Source organism: Maylandia zebra, linkage group LG5, assembly GCF_041146795.1.
Source record: "Maylandia zebra isolate NMK-2024a linkage group LG5, Mzebra_GT3a, whole genome shotgun sequence".
Classification (NCBI taxonomy): domain Eukaryota; kingdom Metazoa; phylum Chordata; class Actinopteri; order Cichliformes; family Cichlidae; genus Maylandia; species Maylandia zebra.
The window spans coordinates 8,744,089-8,754,900 of NC_135171.1; the positions used below are offsets into that span (position 1 = coordinate 8,744,089).

At 36.8% G+C, this 10,812-nt stretch overlaps 1 long non-coding RNA gene across 1 annotated transcript; it reads left to right on the top strand.

Moving 5' to 3' along the window:
- The first annotated feature begins 8,182 nt into the window (after window positions 1-8,182).
- On the top strand, window positions 8,183-9,736 carry LOC143418573 (uncharacterized). Its single transcript, XR_013098574.1, has 2 exons — window positions 8,183-8,635; window positions 9,472-9,736. It is a non-coding gene; the product is annotated as an uncharacterized LOC143418573 (long non-coding RNA).
- Window positions 9,737-10,812: the final 1,076 nt, after the last annotated feature.

Sequence of the window (10,812 nt, forward strand, 5' to 3'; positions counted from 1 at the left end):
AGTAGTAAGAGTTTAAAAATGAGTAAGTTGAATGAGAATTTGAAGGGTCTCCCCATTGAAATACATTATAAATTTTTGTTGAATAAAGTTGAATAAAATTAAAAATATAAATGTTAAAAATGAGAAAAATAGAAGCAGTCATGTCCAAAAGAATAGGAATCTAACGGTGTTTGAATGGTTTTTCTAAGTTGAACGGTTTTGAAGTAGTAGGATTATAAAAAATGTACGGAATAGATAATAATAATAAAATAGAATAATAACTAGAAAGTGCATTTTCTGAAGAAACTGCAGTGTGAATGCTTGAATCTGAATGTATGCACTGAAATGAATTAATTGCTGAATTTTGAGTTAAAAATATTGAATGAGATAAAAAACAAAAAAACAACCGAATTTAACCTGAAAACAAAGGTGCTGAACTGCTAAAAGCTGAAGGTTACACAGAAGAAGAAGTTGGAAAAAAACTGAAAATGTTTTAAATGTAAATTAGAAAACCCTAAGAAATGAGAAAAGAACATTTAGAGTCAGAAAACATCTGAATGAATATTAAAAGGTCATATTCTTTGAATCACTGAATGACTAAAATGTGATCCCTCCACTTTGATCCACACAGTTTAAAAAGTTTAAATGCCTGAGCTTTGAAAGATACGGTGTTGGAAAGAGAACAATAATGGCGACAATTTGAGGGTAAAATGATGGCTGTAACACTGTGGACACAGCAGCAGTTGAAAGAGAAGTGCTTAAGATGAATCTTGGTACAGTGGCAGGCAGAGCTCGTTAAGCAGGCAGGTGTGAGCCTGGTTGCTATAGTGACCGCACCCAATGGCTCCATACACACGTACACAGACATGCGCCTCACTTTTGCTGCTTAAAATGAACAGAAAAGTCAGGCCGAAACAAATCGCTCCCAAATGAAAAGTAAAAGTCGTATTGACAAAATTCTTTCACCGTGAGCGACAGCAATGTCTAGTCTACCTAATTCTCAGTTTTCATGCCTGTGGAGCTTATTATATGGACGTGGTGACAGTGGAAAGACACCATGCTCTTCTGATTTTCAAACGAACCTTCTGAGCCATTTTAACATTAGAGTCTATGGAAGAGTTGGAGGGAGGAGGCTGTGCATTGGTGACATTTATGAAAGAACCATAACACCTAGTACAATAGTAAACACATTGGATGAAAGAGGACAGCCATGGCTACGTTTTGAGGGTAAAATCATACCTGTAGAGCAAACGCTGCGGACACAGCAGCAGTTTTAAAAAAGATTTTAAGATTAATTTTTTTGCTCCTCTCACTCTAGCAGTTGAGCTGCCTCACTCTAGCCCCAACATTCCGTCCCATACACACCCATTATAAACTCTGAAACGGGTGAAAAAACATCATGAAACTTAAACTGGAACTGAAGAAAAAGTATAATAGATATTGAAAAGATAAATACAAGTTGAATAGTTGAATGTCTTGTCTTCGTTTTAAAGTTTGAATGGTGGCTCTATGTCAATGTATGTGGAAGTAGTAAGAGTTTAAAAATGAGTAAGTTGAATGAGGATTTGAAGGGTCTCCCCATTGAAATACATTATAAATTTTTGTTGAATAAAGTTGAATAAAATTAAAAATATAAATGTTAAAAATATGAAAAATAGAAGCAGTGTTGTCCAAAAGAATAGGAATCTAACGGTGTTTGAATGGTTTTTCTAAGTTGAACGGTTTTGAAGGAGTAGGCTTACAAAAAACGTACGGAAAAATAAAATATAATAATAATAATAATAAAGATTCGAATAACAATACTGTGAATGCTTTTCAAGCATTCACACTAATAATAAAGATTAGAAGAACAATACTGTGAATGCTTTTCAAGCATTCACACTAACTAGAAAGTGCATTTTCTGAAGAAACTGCAGTGTGAATGCTTGAATCTGAATGTATGCACTGAAATGAATTAATTGCTGAATTTTGAGTTAAAAATATTGAATGAGATTTAAAAAAAACAAAAAAAAACAAAAAACGAATTTAACCTGAAAACAAAGGTGCTGAACTGCTAAAAGCTGAAGGTTACACAGAAGAAGTTGGAAAAAAGCTGAAAATGTTTTAATTGTAAATTAGAAAAACCTAAGAAATGAGAAAAGAACATTTAGAGTCAGAAAACATCTGAATGAATATTAAAAGGTCATATTCTTTGAATCACTGAATGACTAAAATGTGATCCCTCCACTTGGACCCACACAGTTTAAAAAGTTTACATCTCTGAGCTTTGAAAGACAAGATGTTGGAAAAAGAACAACGATGGCGACGTTTTGAGGGTAAAATGATGGCTTTAACACTGTGGACACAGCAGCAGTTGAAAGAGAAGTGTTTAAGATGAATCTTGGCAGAGAGAGAGAGAGAGCTCGTTAAGCAGGCAGGTGTGAGCCTGGTTGCTATAGTGACCGCACCCAATGGCTCCATACACACGTACACAGACATGCGCCTCACTTTTGCTGCTTAAAATGAACAGAAAAGTCAGGCCCAAACAAATCGCTCCCAAATGAAAAGTACATGTCGTATTGACAAAATTCTTTCACTGTGAGCGACAGCCATGTCTAGTCTACCTAATTCTCAGTTTTCATGCCTGTGGAGTTTATTATATGGACGTGGTGACAGTGGAAAGACACCATGCTCTTCTGATTTTCAAACGAACCTTCTGAGCCATTTTAACATTAGAGTCTATGGAAGAGTTGGAGGGAGGAGGCTGTGCATTGGTGACATTTATGAAAGAACCATAACACCTAGTACAATAGTAAACACATTGGATGAAAGAGGACAGCCATGGCTACGTTTTGAGGGTAAAATCATACCTGTAGAGCAAACGCTGCGGACACAGCAGCAGTTTTAAAAAAGATTTTAAGATTAATTTTTTTGCTCCTCTCACTCTAGCAGTTGAGCTGCCTCACTCTAGCCCCAACATTCCGTCCCATACACACCCATTATAAACTCTGAAACGGGTGAAAAAACATCATGAAACTTAAACTGGAACTGAAGAAAAAGTATAATAGATATTGAAAAGATAAATACAAGTTGAATAGTTGAATGTCTTGTCTTCGTTTTAAAGTTTGAATGGTGGCTCTATGTCAACGTATGTGGAAGTAGATACAGTTTAAAAATGAGTAAGTTGAATGAGAATTTGAAGGGTCTCCCCATTGAAATACATGGGAAATTTTTGTTGAAAAAAGTTGAATAAAATTAAAAATATAAATGTTATAAATGAGAAAAATAGAAGCAGTCATGTCCAAAAGAATAGGAATCTAATGGTGTTTGAATGGTTTTTCTAAGTTGAACGGTTTTGAAGGAGATAGAGTACAAAAAACGTACGGAATCCATAATAATAAAATATAACTAGAAAGTGCATTTTCTGAAGAAACTGCAGTGTGAATGCTTGAATCTGAATGTATGCACTGAAATGAATTAATTGCTGAATTTTGAGTTAAAAATATTGAATGAGATTAAAAAAAAACAAAAAAAAAACGAATTTAACCTGAAAACAAAGGTGCTGAACTGCTAAAAGCTGAAGGTTACACAGAAGAAGGAGTTGGAAAAAAACTGAAAATGTTTTAAATGTAAATTAGAAAACCCTAAGAAATGAGAAAAGAACATTTAGAGTCAGAAAACATCTGAAAGAATATTAAAAGGTCATATTCTTTGAATCACTGAATGACTCAAATGTGATCCCTCCACTTTGATCCACACAGTTTAAAAAGTTTAAATGCCTGAGCTTTGAAAGACACGGTGTTGGAAAGAGAACAATAATGGCGACAATTTGAGGGTAAAATGATGGCTATAACACTGTGGACACAGCAGCAGTTGAAAGAGAAGTGCTTAAGATGAATCTTGGTACAGTGGCAGGCAGAGCTCGTTAAGCAGGCAGGTGTGAGCCTGGTTGCTATAGTGACTGCACCCAATGGCTCCATACACACGTACACAGACATGCACCTCACTTTTGCTGCTTAAAATGAACAGAAAAGTCAGGCCGAAACAAATCGCTCCCAAATGAAAAGTATAGGTCGTATTGACGAAATTCTTTCACCGTGAGCGGCAGCAATGTCCAGTCTACCTAATTCTCAGTTTTCATGCCTGTGGAGTTTATTATATGGACGTGGTGACAGTGGAAAGACACCATGCTCTTCTGATTTTCAAACGAACCTTCTGAGCCATTTTAACATTAGAGTCTATGGAAGAGTTGGAGGGAGGAGGCTGTGCATTGGTGACATTTATGAAAGAACCATAACACCTAGTACAATAGTAAACACATTGGATGAAAGAGGACAGCGATGGCTACGTTTTGAGGGTAAAATCATACCTGTAGAGCAAACGCTGTGGATACAGCAGCAGTTTTAAAAAAGATTTTAAGATTAATTTTTTTGCTCCTCTCACTCTAGCAGTTGAGCTGCCTCACTCTAGCCCCAACATTCCGTCCCATACACACCCATTATAAACTCTGAAACGGGTGAAAAAACATCATGAAACTTAAACTGGAACTGAAGAAAAAGTATAATAGATATTGAAAAGATAAATACAAGTTGAATAGTTTAATGTCTTGTCTTCGTTTTAAAGTTTGAATGGTGGCTCTATGTCAATGTATGTGGAAGTAGATACAGTTTAAAGAGGAGGAAGTTGAATGAGAATTTGAAGGGTCTCCCCATTGAAATACATGGGAAATTTTTGTTGAAAAAAGTTGAATAAAATTAAAAATATAAATGTTAAAAATGAGAAAAATAGAAGCAGTCATGTCCAAAAGAATAGGAATCTAATGGTGTTTGAATGGTTTTTCTAAGTTGAACGGTTTTGAAGGAGATAGATTACAAAAAACGTACGGAATCCATAATAATAAAATATAATAAAATAGAACTAGAAAATGCATTTTCTGAAGAAACTGCAGTGTGAATGCTTGAATCTGAATGTATGCACTGAAATGAATTAATTACTGAATTTTGAGTTAAAAATATTGAATGAGATTAAAAAAAAACAAAAAAAACCCAAATTTAACCTGAAAACAAAAGTGCTGAACTGCTAAAAGCTGAAGGTTACACAGAAGAAGAAGTTGGAAAAAAGCTGAAAATGTTTTAATTGCAAATTAGAAAAACCTAAGAAATGAGAAAAGAACATTTAGAGTCAGAAAACATCTGAAAGAATATTAAAAGGTCATATTCTTTGAATCACTGAATGACTAAAATGTGATCCCTCCACTTGGATCCACACAGTTTAAAAAGTTTAAATGTCTGAGCTTTGAAAGACAAGATGTTGGAAAGAGAACAACGATGGCGACGTTTTGAGGGTAAAATGATGGCTTTAACACTGTGGACACAGCAGCAGTTGAAAGAGAAGTGTTTAAGATGAATCTTGGCAGAGTGGCAGAGAGAGCTCGTTAAGCAGGCAGGTGTGAGCCTGGTTGCTATAGTGACCGCACCCAATGGCTCCATACACACGTACACAGACATGCGCCTCACTTTTGCTGCTTAAAATGAACAGAAAAGTCAGGCCGAAACAAATCGTTCCCATATGAAAAGTACAAGTCGTATTGACGAAATTCTTTCACCGTGAGCGACAGCAGCTTCTAGTCTACTGAATTCTCAGTTTTCATGCCTGTGGAGTTTATTATATGGACGTGGTGACAGTGTAAAGACACCATGCTCTTCTGATTTTCAAACGAACCTTCTGAGCCATTTTAACATTAGAGTCTATGGAAGAGTTGGAGGGAGGAGGCTGCGCATTGGTGACATTTATGAAAGAACCATAACACCTAGGACAATAGTAAACACATTGGATGAAAGAGGACAGCGATGGCTACGTTTTGAGGGTAAAATCATACCTGTAGAGCAAACGCTGCAGACACAGCAGCAGTTTTAAAAAAGATTTTAAGATAAATTTTTTTGCTCCTCTCACTCTAGCAGTTGAGCTCTCTCACTCTAGCCCCAACATTCCGTCCCATACACACCCATTATAAACTCTGAAACGGGTGAAAAAACATCATGAAACTTAAACTGGAACTGAAGAAAAAGTATAATAGATATTGAAAAGATAAATACAAGTTGAATAGTTGAATGTCTTGTCTTCGTTTTAAAGTTTGAATGGTGGCTCTATGTGAACGTATGTTGAAGTAGTAAGAGTTTAAAAATGAGTAAGTTGAATGAGGATTTGAAGGGTCTCCCCATTGAAATACATGGGAAATTTTTGTTGAATAAAGTTGAATAAAATTAAAAATATAAATGTTAAAAATATGAAAAATAGAAGCAGTGTTGTCCAAAAGAATAGGAATCTAACGGTGTTTGAATGGTTTTTCTAAGTTGAACGGTTTTGAAGACGTAGGATTACAAAAAACGTACGGAATACAGAATAAAATATAACTAGAAAGTGCATTTTCTGAAGAAACTGCAGTGTGAATGCTTGAATCTGAATGTATGCACTGAAATGAATTAATTGCTGAATTTTGAGTTAAAAATATTGAATGAGATTTTAAAAAAACAAACAAAAAAAACGAATTTAACCTGAAAACAAAAGTGCTGAACTGCTAAAAGCTGAAGGTTACACAGAAGAAGAAGTTGGAAAAAAGCTGAAAATGTTTTAATTGTAAATTAGAAAAACCTAAGAAATGAGAAAAGAACATTTAGAGTCAGAAAACATCTGAAAGAATATTAAAAGGTTATATTCTTTGAATCACTGAATGACTAAAATGTGATCCCTCCACTTGGACCCACACAGTTTAAAAAGTTTACATCTCTGAGCTTTGAAAGACAAGATGTTGGAAAAAGAACAACGATGGCGACGTTTTGAGGGTAAAATGATGGCTTTAACACTGTGGACACAGCAGCAGTTGAAAGAGAAGTGTTTAAGATGAATCTTGGCAGAGTGGCAGGCAGAGCTCGTTAAGCAGGCAGGTGTGAGCCTGGTTGCTATAGTGACCGCACCCAATGGCTCCATACACACGACACAGACATGCACCTCACTTTTGCTGCTTAAAATGAACAGAAAAGTCAGGCCGAAACAAATCGTTCCCATATGAAAAGTACAAGTCGTATTGACGAAATTCTTTCACCGTGAGCGACAGCAGCTTCTAGTCTACTGAATTCTCAGTTTTCATGCCTGTGGAGTTTATTATATGGACGTGGTGACAGTGTAAAAACACCATGCTCTTCTGATTTTCAAACCAACCTTCTGAGCCGTTTTAACATTAGAGTCTATGGAAGAGTTGGAGGGAGGAGGCTGTGCATTGGTGACATTTATGAAAGAACCATAACACCTAGGACAATAGTAAACACATTGGATGAAAGAGGACAGCCATGGCTACGTTTTGAGGGTAAAATCATACCTGTAGAGCAAACGCTGTGGACACAGCAGCAGTTTTAAAAAAGATTTTAAGATTAATTTTTTTGCTCCTCTCACTCTAGCAGTTGAGCTGCCTCACTCTAGCCCCAACATTCCGTCCCATACACACCCATTATAAACTCTGAAACGGGTGAAAAAACATCATGAAACTTAAACTGGAACTGAAGAAAAAGTATAATAGATATTGAAAAGATAAATACAAGTTGAATAGTTGAATGTCTTGTCTTCGTTTTAAAGTTTGAATGGTGGCTCTATGTCAATGTATGTGGAAGTAGTAAGAGTTTAAAAATGAGTAAGTTGAATGAGGATTTGAAGGGTCTCCCCATTGAAATACATTATAAATTTTTGTTGAATAAAGTTGAATAAAATTAAAAATATAAATGTTAAAAATATGAAAAATAGAAGCAGTGTTGTCCAAAAGAATAGGAATCTAACGGTGTTTGAATGGTTTTTCTAAGTTGAACGGTTTTGAAGGAGTAGGCTTTCAAAAAACGTACGGAATAGATAATAATAATAAACTAGAAAGTGCATTTTCTGAAGAAACTGCAGTGTGAATGCTTGAATCTGAATGTATGCACTGAAATGAATTAATTGCTGAATTTTGAGTTAAAAATATTGAATGAGATTTAAAAAAAACAACAAAAAAAAAACGAATTTAACCTGAAAACAAAGGTGCTGAACTGCTAAAAGCTGAAGGTTACACAGAAGAAGAAGTTGGAAAAAAGCTGAAAATGTTTTAATTGTAAATTAGAAAAACCTAAGAAATGAGAAAAGAACATATACGGTGTGTTCACACCGAACGCGATGGACGCGAATAGAGCGTCAGGTTTACATGTAAAGTCAATGGAAAGGCGCGATGACGCGCGATTGCGGGTCCCGCGAAAATTCGGAAGCAGATTTGCGTCGCGAAAACGCCAAAACGCGTGAAACGCGCGTCAGTGTAGCGCGTCTGGCGCGTTTGACTCGCGAATAAAACCACGCGCGTGAGTTTTTGTGTTGCATTTTGTGCATACGCGCGTTTCGCGTCTACCGCTCGAGTTGGAAAAATCTGAACTCCAGCGTCAAATCGCGCCGCGACAACCAATCAGGAGCCTGGTGACATGGCTGTTACCTAGGTCAAAGGGGCAGATCCAGCCAAAGCCTTTCATACTTCAATGGAGGGGAAGGCTAATCAATGCGGTAGCAAACAACCCGGAGCCGTACAACACCAGCTGCTTTCAGTACCGAGACAGGAATAAAAAGGACCGAGCTTGGAGGAAGATATGTGAAGAGATCGGGCAACCTGGTAAGTTCATTCATTTCTCTTTTGAAAGTTTTCACTGACCCGGGGAAGCCGCACAAAAGCTAGCAAGCCACCGCTATTTTCCCACTGACGTACAAATACCGTTCTGCTTTTATGCATGTTGTCATTTAGGAATATATTTTATTGTTTATTAATAAACAGCACACAGTGGTCCCGCTGTTCATCCGTCACTGCTTTGCTTTTTCGCTGATTTTTTATTGCACAGTACAGCATTGCATTCTGCAGCCTGATTGACAAATCTCCTGCGCTTGCCAAATTTATCACGTTTGGTTTTGATAACCGTCGCGTCCAATAGAAAAAACAGCACAAAAACACCCATAACTATGAGCCTCATTCGGAAATAGACACCTGCACCGTGAGGGAAAAAGGCGCACGAAAGTGGCGGGCAGATGAAGACAAACCGCGGCATAATAATACTTTTACGTTTTGCAATCTACAAAGGTTTGCACTTTGAGAATCAATTGTGAGAACTGTGACCAGGGGCTAGTTATTCTGAGAACCCCTGCAATAAATGAGGGACCACTGTCTACTCTACGATTATTATATCCAACCTGTTAACATTTAATACTGTATTGATAGAACCAACTGATTCTGCAGCAGAGCATCCCCAGTCCCTGAGCTCCTGCTGCTGCACCCACAGATATGTACAGCAAGCACTGATACCTTTTTAGTCGGTGGGATTGCCTGTGATCACCTTTACTAAATATCTACAACCAATCTGATTATATCCTGTTATTGTTTTTTTTTTTTTTTTCAATGTTGAAATTAAAATCTAGTAGCAGCCTTCTCATTTCTTTGTGTTTTGTGCTGTTTTACAGGCCCACAGAGGAGGACGGCTCCGAGGCAGATGAGGGACGGGTCCCAGGACGGTCCATCGGCGGTGGAGCTGGCCACCCTGGAGTCCCTGAAGAGGCCACACCAGTCTCCAATGGAGCATTTCCTCCTCAGCCTTGTTCCTGCTCTGGAGAGCAGCTGGTCCTTTTTATTCCTGTCTCTCTGTAAATTCTTATATTTTATATATTTATGTTTAATGTTTTTCTGTTTGAGACTTTTAATATTATTTCAAATAAATGTTTATAATGACTAATGTCTCAGTTCTACTACACAGCAAATGTTGGCACACGACTTGACACATGTAGAATTTATTTCATATTATACTAATGACAAAATATACTGATACAGTGGGATGCAAAAGTTTGGGCAACCTTGTTAATAGACATTATTTTCCTGTATAAATCGTTGGTTGTTACAATAAAAAATGTCAGTTAAATATCATACAGGAGACACACACAGTGATATTTGAGAAGTGAAAAGAAGTTTACTGGATTTACAGAAAGTGTGCAATAATTGTTTAAACAAAATCAAGCAGGTGCATACATTTGGGCACCACAAAAAAGAAATGAAATAAATATTTAGTGTATATCAATGTGTGTGTCTCCTATATGATATATGGGGTGCCTTTGTCTGGATGTGCTTCCCATCCAGAGCTGCACAGCACAGAGGAAAGTTCCAGCGCTCCTGGAATCCCTCTGTGATGGACCGCCAGTCTCCAGGTGAAGGCACAGCCATGAAGTCGTCCACTAGACAGTCCCAGATGGACGTCGCTGCCTGGGGGGTGATCTGGCTCACCGTGGACACACCGACTCTGAAACTGAACGCGATGGTCCTGAAGGAGTCCCCGGTGACAAGGAACCTGGACAAAATTGTTCAAAATCAGTATTATGTGTACTGCAGTTACAAAATACATTATTCAAATTCCAAAATACTTTTGTGATGTCAGATATAAATCACAAAACTTAAATCTTACATAAAACATTTTGTAATTATAAGGATAATTACAAAATGTATATTAGATAATATCTAAAACAGTTGTGTTTTGTTTTAACTTTAACATATCATAATTTGATTGGTAGCAACTTTTGCCACTACAGTGAGCCAATCACTCATAATTCCTAAACATGTCAATCAGGTAGGAATGAAGTAAGACATTAATAGAAATAAAGAGTTGTGTGTTGACATGTAGCCCTTTCCTTGCTTAAATCATTAATATTTTTGAAAAATTAATCTGTGATAAGACAGCTTATCAAGATAGAACCATGTAACTAAAGATGAACCAAACTGTTCACAGTTTTATCTAACTCAGTTTTAATAAAGGCTGT